This window comes from Prionailurus bengalensis, chromosome B3 (genome assembly GCF_016509475.1).
Source record: "Prionailurus bengalensis isolate Pbe53 chromosome B3, Fcat_Pben_1.1_paternal_pri, whole genome shotgun sequence".
Lineage (NCBI taxonomy): Eukaryota > Metazoa > Chordata > Mammalia > Carnivora > Felidae > Prionailurus > Prionailurus bengalensis.
The window spans coordinates 29,422,490-29,435,673 of NC_057355.1; the positions used below are offsets into that span (position 1 = coordinate 29,422,490).

Here is a 13,184-nt window from a genome sequence, read left to right on the forward strand (position 1 = left end):
GCTGTCTTCACAGAAAGAGTTTGGAAGTTTTCCTTCCATTTCTATATTTTGGAACAGCTTCAAGAGAATAGGTGTTAACTCTTCCTTAGATGTTTGGTAGAATTCCCCTGGAAAGCCATCTGGCCCTGGACTCTTGTTTTTTGGGAGATTTTTGATTATTGATTTGATTTCCTTACTGGTTATAGGTCTGTTCAAATTTTCTATTTCTTCCTGTTTCAGTTTTGGTAGTGTATATGTTTCTAGGAATTTGTCCCTTTCTTCCAGATTGCCCATTTGTTGGCATATAATTGCTCATAATATTCTCTTATTATTGCTTTTATTTCTGCTGTGTTGGTTGTGATCTCTTCTCTTTCATTCTTGATTTTATTTATTTGGGTCCTTTCCTTTTTTCTTTTTGATCAAATTGGCTAGTGGTTTATCAGTTTTGTTAATTCTTTCAAAGAACCAGCTTCTGGTTTCATTGATCTGTTCTGTTTTTTTTGGTTTCAATAGCATTAATTTCTGCTCTAATCTTTATTATTTCTTGTCTTCTGGTGGTTTTGGGTTTTATTTGCTGTTCTTTTTCCAGCTCTTTAAGGTGTAAGGTTAGGTTGTGTATCTGAGATCTTTCTTCCTTCTTTAGGAAGACCTGGATTGCTATATCCTTTCCTCTCATGACTGCCTTTGCTGCATCCCAGAGGTTTTGGGTTGTGGTGTTAGCATTTTCATTGGCTTCCGTATACTTTTAAATTTCCTCTTTAACTTCTTTGTTAGCTCATTCATTCTTTAGTAGGATGTTCTTCAGTCTCCAAGTATTTGTTACCTTTCCAAATTTTTTCTTGTGGTTGATTTCGAGGTTCATAGCATTGTGGTCTGAACATATGCACGGTATGATCTCGATCTTTTTGTACTTGCTGAGGGCTGATTTGTGTCCCAGGGTGTGGTCTATTCTGGAGAACGTTCCATGTGCAGTGGAGAAGAATGTATATCCTGCTGCTTTAGGATGAAATGTTCTGAATAGATCTGTTAAGTCCATCTAGTCCAGTGTGTCATTCAAAGCCATTGTTTCCTTGTTGATTTTTTTTATTAGATGATTTGTCCATTGCTGTGAGTGGGGTGTTGAAGTCTCTTACTGTTATGGTATTACTATTGATGAGTTTCTTTATGTTTGTGATTTATTGATTTATATATTTGGGTTCTCCCACATTTGGCACATAAATGTTTACAATTGTTAGGTCTTCTTGGTGGATACACCCCATGATTATGATATAACGCCCTTCTGCATCTCTTGATACAGTCTTTTCTGAAGTCTAGATTGTCTGATATAAGTGTGGCTACTCCAGCTTTCTTTTGTTGACCATTAGCATTATAGATGGTACTCCATCCCCTTATTTTCAATCTGAAGGTGTCTTTAGGTCTAAAGTGGGTCTCTTGTAAACAGCTTATAGATGGATCTTGTTTTCTTATCCATTCTGTTACCCTAGGTCTTTTCATTGGACCATTGAGTCCACTGACATTTAGAATGAGTACTGAAAGATATGAATTTATTGCCATTGTGATGCTTGTAGAGTTGGAGTTTCTGGTGGTGTTCTCTGGTCCTTTCTAATCTTTGTTGCTTTTGATATATATATATATATATATATATATATATATATATATTTTTTTTTATCTTTTCTCCCCTCAGAGAGTCCCCCTTAACATTTCTGGCAGGGCTGGTTTAGTGGTCACAAACTCTTTTAATTTTTGTTTGGGAAACTTTTTATCTCTCCTATTTTGAATGACAGCCTTGCTGGATAAAGAATTCTTGGCTGCATATTTTTCTGATTTAACACACTGAATATATCCTGCTACTCCTTTCTGGCCTGCCAAGTTTCTGTGGATAGGTCTGCTGCAAACCTGATCTGTCTTCCCTTGTAGGTTAAGGACCTTCCCTTGCTGCTTTCATGATTCTCTCCTTGCCTGAGTATTTTGTGAATTTGACTATGATATGCCTTACTGATGGTCGGTTTTTGTTGAATCTAATGGGAGTCTTCTGTGCTTCTTGGATCTTGATATCTGTGTCTTTCCCCAGGTTAGGAAAGTTTTCTGCTCTGATTTGCTCACATAAACCTTCTACCCCTACTTCTCTCTCTTCCTCTTCTGGCACCCCTATGATTCTGAGGTTGTTCCTTTTTTTTTTTTTTTTTTTTAAATTTTTTTTTTTTCAACGTTTATTTATTTTTGGGACAGAGAGAGACAGAGCATGAACAGGGGAGGGGCAGAGAGAGAGGGAGACACAGAATCGGAAACAGGCTCTAGTCTCCGAGCCATCAGCCCAGAGCCTGACGCGGGGCTCGAACTCACGGACCGCGAGATCGTGACCTGGCTGAAGTCGGACGCTTAACCGACTGCGCCACCCAGGCGCCCCGAGGTTGTTCCTTTTTAATGAGTCACTGATTTCTCTAATTCTCAAATCATGCTCTTTTGCCTTAATCTCCCTCCTTTTTTCTGATTGGTTATTCTCCATAAGTTTGTCCTCTATATCATTGATTCTCTGTTCTGCCTCATCCATCCTTGCTGCCGCAGCATCCATTCATGATTGCACCTCAGTTATAGCATTTTTTATTTCATCCTGGCTAGTTTTTACTTCCTTTATCTCTGCAGAAAGGGATTCTAATCTATTTTCGACTCCAGCTAGTATTCTTATTATCATGATTCTAAATTCTGGTTCAGACATCTTGCTTGTATATGTGTTGGTTAAGTCCCTGGCTGTCGTTTCTTCATGCTCTTTCTTTTGGGGTGAATTCCTTTGTTTTGTCATTTTTGAAGGGAGAAAAGGAATTCATGAGGTAGAAAACTTAAAATTAAAAAATATTTAAATTAAAAAATATTAAAATTTAAAAATTAAACACACACACACACACACACACACACACAAATCTAATAAATGATGCTAGATCCTAAGTGTGTTTTGGTCTGGGTGTTGAAAGTGGTTTGACAGATTAGAGAAAAAAAGGTGGGGGGAGAAAAAAAAGGAAATCGTATGAGAATTTGAAAAAATGAATACACTGAGGTAGACTAAAATGAGATGATGGGAGTAAAATAGAATTTGAAAAACTATACACAAAAGTAAAGAATATAGTAGAAAAAAATTAAAGAAAAATATTTTTAATAAAAATTAAAAATAAAAATGAATTTTTTCTTTTTCTGTATTCAAGTAAAAGCAAAGAAGCAAAAAAGAGAAAAAAGATTTAAAAAAGAAAAAAAATCATTTGAAAATTTGAAAAAAATGAATACACTGTAGTAGACTAAAATAAAATGATGGAAGTAAAATAGAATTTGAAAAAATTTACATGAAAGCAAAAAACATAGTAAAAAAATTAAATAAAAATATTTTTAATAGAAATTGAAAGTAAAAATGAAGTTTTTCTCTTTCTTCATTCGAGAAAAAGAAAAGAAACAAAAAAGAAAAAAAAGAAAAAGAAAAAAGGAAATAGTTTGAAAATTTGAAAGGGTGAATACACTGAAGTAGACTAAAATAAAATGATGGAACTAAAACAGAATTTGAAAAAATTTACACAAAAGTAAAAATATAGTAATAAAAAAGAAAAATATTTTTAATGAAAACTGAAAATAAAAATGAATTTTTTCTCTTTCTGCTGAATTCTGTGCTTCAGGTTGTGCAGATTGTTGTGTTAACCCTCCAATCAGTTTTTTAGGTGTGTAAGATGGTTTAGTGTTGGTCTGGCTGTATTTCATGGACGCAAGACACACAAGAAACTTCCATGCTGTTCCACCATCTTGGCTCCTCCCCATGCTTTGATTTGCTTTTCATTCATTATTAATGTGGTGGGTACACTTTAAGGTAATCCCCAAAGATCTAAACCCTGTATAATCCCCTCCCCCTTGAATGGCTGTAACTTTTTTCTGACAACTATAGCAAAAATGAAAGGATTTTGCAGATGTAAGTGAAGTTCTAATCAGTTGACTTTGTGTTCATCAAAAGTAGGTGGGCCTTACTCAATTAGGTGAACCCTTTAAAAGGGCTGCCTGAAGATGGAGACTCAACAGATTCTCTTTTGATCTCATTCTCTTGCTCTCTTGCTCAGTCTCTCTCTCTCTCTTGTTGTGTTACTGACTTTGAAGAAGCAAGCTATCATGAAGTAAAGTTGCAAGTAAATGAATTCTACCACCAGTCTGGGAGCCTGGAAGCATATCCTTCCCTATGTGTGGCACAGCCCACCCAACACATTCATTTCAGCCTTGTAAGACCCCAAGCAGAGAACCTAGTTAAGCCATGCCCAGAATTTTGAGTTATGGAAACAGGGATATAATAAATGGGTGTTATTTTAAGCTACTGAATTTGTACTGAGACAATAATTTTTCCATGTATGATTAATCATGATTTTTTCTTCTTTGTAGCCCATTTTTTTGTTAGCATTCTTGTTTTGAAGAATGACTTAATTACTTAATTCATCAATACATTAAGGCTTTTTCTGTAAGGGCACCATCCCACTTGTCATAAATAATAAACATTCATTGCATTTTTTGGTAAAAGAAGTAAAACTTTAGGTTCTTGTTTCACAAATAAAGTTGGCTCAATTGGTTGTTTTGGGTGATCAGTCAAAGAGACAAAATCCCAGGTCTTCATTGGATTCTTCTTACTCTTCTGTTGCTTCAACTTTGGCTGGGGCTGTGGCCACAGGGGCAGCAGCCACAAATGCAGATGGATTAACCAAGAAGGCCTCGACATTTTCAGCAAGTGGGAAGGTATAATCAGTCTCCATAGACAAAGTCAGGACCCATTTGCATCCACTGATGATAGAATGGAGCACTGATGCACAGTTGGGTAACCTATCTATAGACATGTGCTGGTAACATTGAGGACAACCTCCAGGAAGCGGGAATGCAGTTTCCTCTGTGATGTCAAACACTTCAAAGGTTGCCATTGTCAAACACCTGCTGGATGATCTGCCCAAAGGAGAAGGGGGAGATTTTCAGCATATTCAGCAGTGTGGCTTTGCTGGCTCCCACTTTGTATCCAGTCTTAATCAGCTGCATTTTAGTGGTGCTCCAGGAGATTTTAGTGGTGATGCCTAAAGCCTGAAAGAAGGAGGTCTTCTCGGGCCATGGCACCAGCATGGGTGGCAGCTGGCACCTTACTGGTCAGCAGAATGTCCTGTTCTCAGTGAGGTCCTCCTTGATGACACAAAACCCATAATCCCCCCAGATATGAGGCAACAGTTTCTCCTAGAGCTGGGTTGTTCTCCAGATGCCCTTAGATGGCCTTGCACGTCACGGTGTTCTTGCCCATCAGCACCACAGCCTGCCCATTGAGGGATATGTGGATCTGCTGCATTGCTTGGAATCTATGTTGTCTGCTCCGACAATGAAGCATTTTGGATGGTCTTAAGTTGGGTTATCTTAAGGAAGTAGTTGGACTTTCAGGTCACTCTGTCTTCTTTGGGCATCATGGTGGTTCATCAGGGATTTCTATGCAGGGTTTAAAGACTATGTCACCCTCGTGAGGATGCCTGGAAAGAACAACAATCATTGCAGTATTATGTGATCAAATCCATTGGTCTTTCCCACCTGAACTCTACCTTTATTGTGCCACTAGGAAGGCCCATCCTCATCCCAAGGTTACAGGAAGAGTCACATATATTTTAGTCTACTATCTTTGTGTTTTTGCCATTACATTTAAATTTTTTTTTAATTTTTTTTTCCAACATTTTTATTTTATTTTTGGGACAGAGAGAGACAGAGCATGAACGGGCGAGGGGCAGAGAGAGAGGGAGACACAGAATCGGAAACAGGCTCCAGGCTCTGAGCCATCAGCCCAGAGCCCGACGCGGGGCTCGAACTCACGGACCGAGAGATCGTGACCTGGCTGAAGTTGGACGCTTAACCGACTGCGCCACCCAGGCGCCCCTACATTTAAATTTTTAATCCATCTGAAGAAGGTTCTGGTAAATGATGTGGTGCAGAGAGGTCTGACCTAATTCTTTTCAAATGTACCAATAATATATACTGAAAATTGTTTGCCTTTCTCCTGAATCATATCAAACCAAAAGTTTGATTTTGGTCTTTTCAATACATTATATTAAATCTGCCTGCTATCTCTGAGGCACCTAGGTGGCTCAGTAGGTTAAGCGTCTGACTTCAGCTCAGGTCATGATCTCCCCACTTGTGGGTTTGAGCCCCATTGTCAGCCTTTGTGCTAACAGCTCAGAGCCTGGAGCCTGCTTCAGATTCTGTGTCTCCCTCTCTCTCTGCCCCTCTCCTACTCATGCTCTGTCCTTTTCTCTCAAAAATAAGTAAACATTAATTTTTTTTAATCTGCCAAGTTCTGCTTTAATATAAAACTGTTTTCATTATTAGAACTTTCTAATGCATTTGAATATCTAGTAGGGAGAAACACCCCTCGTTTCTCTTCTTTTATAAACTTTCCTCACTATTCTCACACACTTCTTTTTTCATTTTATCTTTAGAATTATTATGTCAAATTCCATTGGCAATTTAATTATATTTGTGGCATGCCAAACTACATTTATAGATTTATACATTTATAGATTAATTGGAGCAAAATTGACATCATATAAATAATGGTATACTGGACCATATTTTGGTACTCTATGTGTTTTGGTTTTTTGTTTTTTTCCCCACCGGGCCCTAGTCAAGAAAGTTTTCTTCACATAGACTTTTTACATTTCCTGTTGACCTAGCACCAGGGTTTTAAACATTTTCATGTAAAATATATTAATTGCAGGGGTGCGTGGGTGGCTCAGTTGGTTAAGCGTCTGACTCTTGATTCCAGCTCAGGTCATGACCTCGGGGTCATGAAATCTAACCCCACATCGGGCTCCATGCTGGGTGTGGAGCCTGCTTAAGATTCTCTCTCTTTCATTCTCTACCCCTCTCTCAAAAAAATTAATTGTAGTACATTTTTATAATTGTTTATTGCTAGGTTATAGGAAAGATATTTGCTTACTTAATTATGCAATCATAAGTTAGCAAAAGTTTGGTGAAAATCATTGAAAGCATTCTATAAGAATCAATTGGCTATATGGAATTTACAGTACAGCGTATTGCATATTTTATTATTATTTGTAAATTCTTTGCTATACTTCTTTATATAAATAAATTTATAATACTCATATATGTATATGTACAAGTTCTTTCCTAGAGAGCCAGTTGTTTTTTTTTAATATTTATGTATTTTTGGGAGTGCACAGGCAGGAGAGGGGCACAGAGAGTGGGGACAGAGGCTGTCTGCTGACAGGCTGACAGCAGAAAGCCCTATGTGGGACTTGAACTAATGAACTGAGAGATCATGACCTGAACCAAACTTGGACACTCAACTGAGTGAGCCACCCAGGTGCTCCTAGAGAGCCAGTTCTGCTTAAACATTTATCAGCACTCCAGTGGTGGTGTGTATGTGCCTGTACTAGTTAGTCTAAGCCAACAAAGGAGTCTGACTCCTTATCAGTTATTGGATCAGGAATAGGCATATCTAAGCCAGTTTGGGTCAAACAGAAAATGGGTTTTCTGGGAGATTCTGAAAAGAAGCTTTCTTGACCTTTGGTGAGAGCCCCAGAAAGCCAGCTTCTCCTGCTGGTCACAGACAAGGAGGTATATGGTCCCAGGTATTTTGGCAGCCATTCTGTGACCATAAGAACCATCCCTAGGATGGAGCTGAGTCTCTTGACACTAGAACAGGGAAACAGAAAAAAACCTGCTGATGACACCTTTGAAGCCCTGGGTCATCCAACTGTACAGTCTGCCCTACCTCTGTGCTTGTTGTTTGAGCCTGCTCATTTCCTGTTTATGGTATTACTTTTAACTGGGCTTTCTATTAGCCCAAAGCACCCTGCTGATACACGAGGAATGAAGGAGATGAATAAAGAACCATCCATAGCACATAGTAACTGCTCAATAAATAATAGTATCTCCCCTTCCCTCCACCCAGACCATCCTTCCTTGTACCCAGTGTTCATGTGCATGCCAGCTTTTGCCCCCAGCACTTTCCCTCCTCACTCACAGGCTACAGTGGAAGCTTTCTCTCCTTTACAGACCCAGCTCAAATCCCACCACTTTCATGAAACTTGCCTAGTTCAGAAGGAATTCTGCTTTATGCTCAGCTTGAATGAGCCTCACCACATACTGCTTTCTGTGGATGCTTGTGCTTTCCCGAGTCTGGGTCTCTCTTCTCAGCTACAGCAAAATCCTTTTGGGCCAAGACCATCCTGTATGCAACAGTTGGCCTCCTCTCTAGTCTGGTTCAACCTCTGGTTCCTTGTAATGTTCAGTCAGTACTTGATGATGAGCCTACTGGCCTATAATCTTTTCTCTCCCTTGCTTTTTACAAGCTATGGGCTTCAAGATTCAGCTGAATGAGATTCCTACAATAGCAAGAAGAATGTTATTTTGTTTTGAAGGTCTTTACAAGTATAAGGCATGTCTAAAGTGGCTATAAATAATTTATATTGCCCATAACTCAAGCTGATCAAAATAGACCTCATCACCGTGATGCGGCAAAATCTGGTACAAGCTGCTTTGTTGCTGCCTCCAAACCAATTACACATTTGGAGCAGATGAAAATCTGACTGGATTCCCTCCTGAATCGGATTAATGCCCCATCCACAATCACATTAGTCACAATCTGTCCATGATTAGACATCAGATAATCCCATTGGACAAGAGGTGACAACCCAGATTCTATTATCTCATTTTTTATCTATTTTTGGAATTTGCTGGTAACTCTAGCCTTCAGAAGATGTTTTCCAGTGAAAGAGGATCCTATCTGTATTCTTTTGAAAAATCGTTGGTGGATGGGCTTTGACAATAGCCAAATATTTGGTGTCATTTATAATTCCTAGTTTATTTTAAGGTGACAAAGAGACAAAATAAGACATAAGTCTGTGGTCTTTGAAAAGTCTGTGATCTGAGAAAAAAAACACATGTATTTAGCGTCTTATGAATGTGTGTTGGAGAGAATAAAAGACATCCTTCAAAACCTTTAAAGGTTATGACAATAGCTTTGTGAAGAGGCATCCTCACATTTGAGGGCATACAATAAATGATTATCCATTTGTTTTAGTATCATAAAAGGCAAGCATCTATGATTGGTAAGGGGGCTGGAAGTGGGTCCCAAAGTCTGCAAAACCTAAACACCCACATCTATGCAGTGGGAGGAGCCTATTGCAATATTCAGTTTTCCTGCTGGGGAAATAAAATGAAAAATAGGCATCACTAAAGTTCAAGTCAAGCAGATAGCTGACACTTCCTCTAATTTGAATCTAGAAATACTGCTAAAGGAAAATGCTAGAACCACATGAGTCAGGGCAAATATGATTCTATGCCTACATTCGCTGACTTCAGGGCACTGGCCCAGAATAGCACAGCAGAAAAAACCTGAAGTCTACTCCCACCCCAGGAAGATACAATTCGCAATATAGGATTGTTCCCTATGATGCTGGTCTGGATCTGAACCCAGATATATTTTTTCAATATCTTTAGCAAGTAAGTTACAAGGCAGTGATATTCTTTTCCACTTTCCTCGGGATTACATATAGAGATTCTTCCCGTTGCCCCATGTAAATTGTTGAGATTGGTCACTATCCACCCCTCTTCCAAATCAGGCTTTCTCCTAGCCTGTCCATTTCTAAGGAGAGAGAGGGGCTGGCCCAAAGTCCACAAGCACATCTTCTTCCTTCACTTCCTCCCACACCTTCCTGACTTGTGTCCCATTTATTTCCTGCCTTGCTTGATTCATCCATGTGTTCATCTTTCCACAGAACAGCTATGTTCATGCTATTTCCCCATCTGAATTTCTTTACACTACATCAGGATCACCGTTCTCCTTCGCCGAAAGAATGCCATCAGAATTCCTCAGCCTGGCATTTGAGGCTTCCTGCAGTCTAACCCAAACTTCTCTTTCAGTCTTTTGTCATCTGTCTCCTCTGTGACAGCCCAGCTACCTGGACCTGCTGTGGATGGTGTCCGCCACTGCCCAAATCATTCCTGACTCCAGGTTCACATTTCCCCCAAAATGCACATGACTCACACACCTCCTTCCTCTCTCTGCAAAACCGTTCCCTCTTCCTTTCTCCTTTTTGGTCTGGAAGAATCATACTCATCCTACAGGGCTCAGATGAGATGCCATGGGTTCCAGGAAGACTTTCCAACCATTCTATTCTAGGTCCCTCCTTTGTGTTCCTGTTATAGTCTAGGTCACGGTGCTGACCCCTAGTCAAAGGTAAACAAAGCCGGACACTAGGTACAGTGGCAAGGACTGATTTTAGTCAGAAATATAGTATAGTAACAGGGCAGAGTCCCATGTGCACTGAACTCAACTTTGACTTGTACAGAGGTGACTGGCTGTTTTAAAGGGAGAATGAGGGAATAGGGAGGGGAGGGGACAGGGGTTCAGGAGAGTCAGAGAAGTGAAAAAGTACAAAAAGCAGGAAGTAGGGGTTGGTTCAGGAGAAACCTATGTGGGTTTGCTAACTGCTTATCCAAGGTAGGTTCTTCCTTCCCAAAGAGGCTGGGAGACAAGGGCCCTATCTTCAGATGTTGACAGAAACAAACAGTAAATTCTCTTGACAGCCTTGAGTTTTCTTAGGAAGGCATTTAGGGAGTGGGGGGTGGGTGGGCAGGTAGGGTGGTCCTGTGGATATAGCCTTGAGCTGTCAGAACCCATGCCAGTGTTTTGTTCAAGGTTGAGACCTAGTCGAAAAAGGGCTCAGAGGAGCCCACCTGGAGTTTGGTCAAAGGAGAGACTCTTTGTCACTTACCATTATCTTCCTTTCTTTTCTACCTGTTATCTGTTTCAGTGAAGCACACCCTGTCCATCCAGGGCCCCAGCCTGAAGCCTGGCCCATTTGCAAAAGGCTGGCCTCGCTGCAAAACCACCATCTGATCCTGCTTTGGTGAATCTATTTCTCTTTGGAGCTCAGTCTCTCCCTTTTTCCTTCCCTTCTTTTCTTTCTCATTTTACCCACTACCTGGATCTCAGTAAGGGAAGGGATTCGTTCTAAGTGACTAGAAGGGAGGCCCCATGAGGATGTGGGCCGGCAGAAGACAGGAACACCAATGTGCTGGGCCAGACTGCTCAGAAGCACTCCCAGGCCATGCCAAGGTGGCGAGGGTTCCCCCTTCTGGAAAGATAGGAAATATGCAACTTTTCCCCAAACTGCCAAGCACAACTCCTTCCCCTGGCCTTCTCCCTGAAAATCTAGAGCTGGTGCTTCTCCCTGCAGCTGCCTTCAGGGTGTGATTTGGAAAGAAACAAAGCTCCCTTATGTTTTTAAAAAGGGTTCATTTTTCTCATCCTTCTATAATTATCTTATTGATCTCCCAAGGAAAAGAGTAATATAGACTATGGTTTTCTTAATACAGAATGACTTTGACACATGTCCACTGTCCCATCTGGGGCAGATTCAAAAGCACAAGTTTATAACTAGTCTCATGGACTAGCGAGGGCATGGGTTTGAGTCTCAGTACCACCTCTTACTAGTTGTTTTAACATGTGACAGTTACTGGTTTATTCATTTCTGAGCTGCTGAAAGATGACTATAAAACCTACCTCAATGCCTTAGAGGCAGGGTTGGCTTCATGGACAACCTGGGTGTTAAATGATATGGTCTGCAATAACTTAGCCCAGGACTCAGCCTGCCGCAAGTGCTCAGTGGGCGTCAGGGAAGATAGAAAGGGTTCAGGAGAAGGGAGGGGCCCAGCGGTGCCATTGGGTGGCTGTTTGCTCAAAGGAAGTCAGTGGGAGGCAGGTGATAGAGCCTCAGATGAGAGCACAGGTTTGCCTGTCAGAAGGCCTAGAATCTTGTCAAGTTTCTTCCTTTTCTCAGGTCTTAGTTGCTTTCTCTGAAGCTTGGTGCCCAACTGCCACACCAAAGCTGAGTTCTCAGAACTGGATGGTGGGTGATGATGTGAATGCTGAGGCCTCTTTTTCCTGTTCTACACATCTCCAACTGCCTTGGGAGAAAAGTAGAGGCCTATGGCCATGGCAGGGCCAGGTGGGCTGGTCCTCAGATGGGCAAGGGTAGAACCCCATCCCCAGGGATGCTAGCAGGAAGAGCCCTGGCTTCCAGCTCCATCTCTGTCACTCACATGCTGGGTGCAAGGTCTCTGGGCTTCGGTTTCCTTTCTGATACTCATGGTAGAGATTAATGCCCTTTTCACTGGCATCAACTTCCTTTGTGTTGGGTGGGCATCATTCCTGTGGCATCCCCTTTGTGAATGATCAGGAAGCAAGATGGTGTAATGATTCCATAAGCCAGATCTGGAGGCAGAGAGGCTGGTTCAAAGGCTCCGCCAGCTTTGTAACCTGGGACAAATTACTTAACCTCTCCAAGCCTCAGTTTCCTCATCTGTGAAGTAGGGATAATTTAAACAATAGTAACTTCTTTCTAGAAATGTGAGTATAAGGGCAGCCATGTGTGTGAAGGGGGCCCCAAGCAAGAGGCCGATATGATAGCTATTATGATGCTGCTGTTGAAGATGTAGGTTATACCCAGTATTCCTCCCCATGTGTGTGATTCCATGGAAACAAGGAGACAAAACATCTTTATGCAGATGAGGGTCTCTTGAGTGGGTAAGATCTGGAAGGCAGTTAGTGGGGAAGGAAGTCCAGTATGTGTGTGCGTGTGTGTGCACATATGTGTGCATGTGCATGCATGCATGTGTGTATGTGTGTGCATGTGTGGGCATGCATGTGTGCATGTGTGTGTGCATATATACATGCACATGTGCACATGTGTTCGTGCGTGTGTGTGTGTGTGTGTGTGTGTGCATGTGGGGCAGCTGTCTGGGCGCCCCAAGCAGGATCTGTCCTTTCATGGACAGTCAGGGAGAGGATGACCACCTTCTCCAGTGGTCTGTTTCTTCTCTGTCAAACACAGACCTGGAAGAGAGAGGCTCTAAAAGCTCTCCCAGCTTTCCAGTTCTAGACTGTAGAAGAAAACGAAGAAAAGGAAGGATGGGAGGACTGACTAAGCAAAACTGTAAAATAATAAAAGTGGGTTTTTTTGCCAGCTGGCCTGCTTTGGTGACCCACCTCCCAACCCTGGGACCTTGTGCTTTCCTGCTCCTTCTCTCAGGTCTCGTTCCCAGGGAAAGAGCCACTATCACTGTAGTATGAATGACCATCTGTTATTCTGTTCTTTCTTAAGGATCTTTGCACAGTAAGCTGACCTTTTAGTGGAACTGTG

General features: G+C 41.2%; 1 pseudogene; it reads right to left on the minus strand.

Annotated features, from left to right (window-relative positions):
• Positions 1-4,577: 4,577 nt before the first annotated feature.
• Positions 4,578-5,429, minus strand: LOC122468378 (annotated as a pseudogene).
• Positions 5,430-13,184: the final 7,755 nt, after the last annotated feature.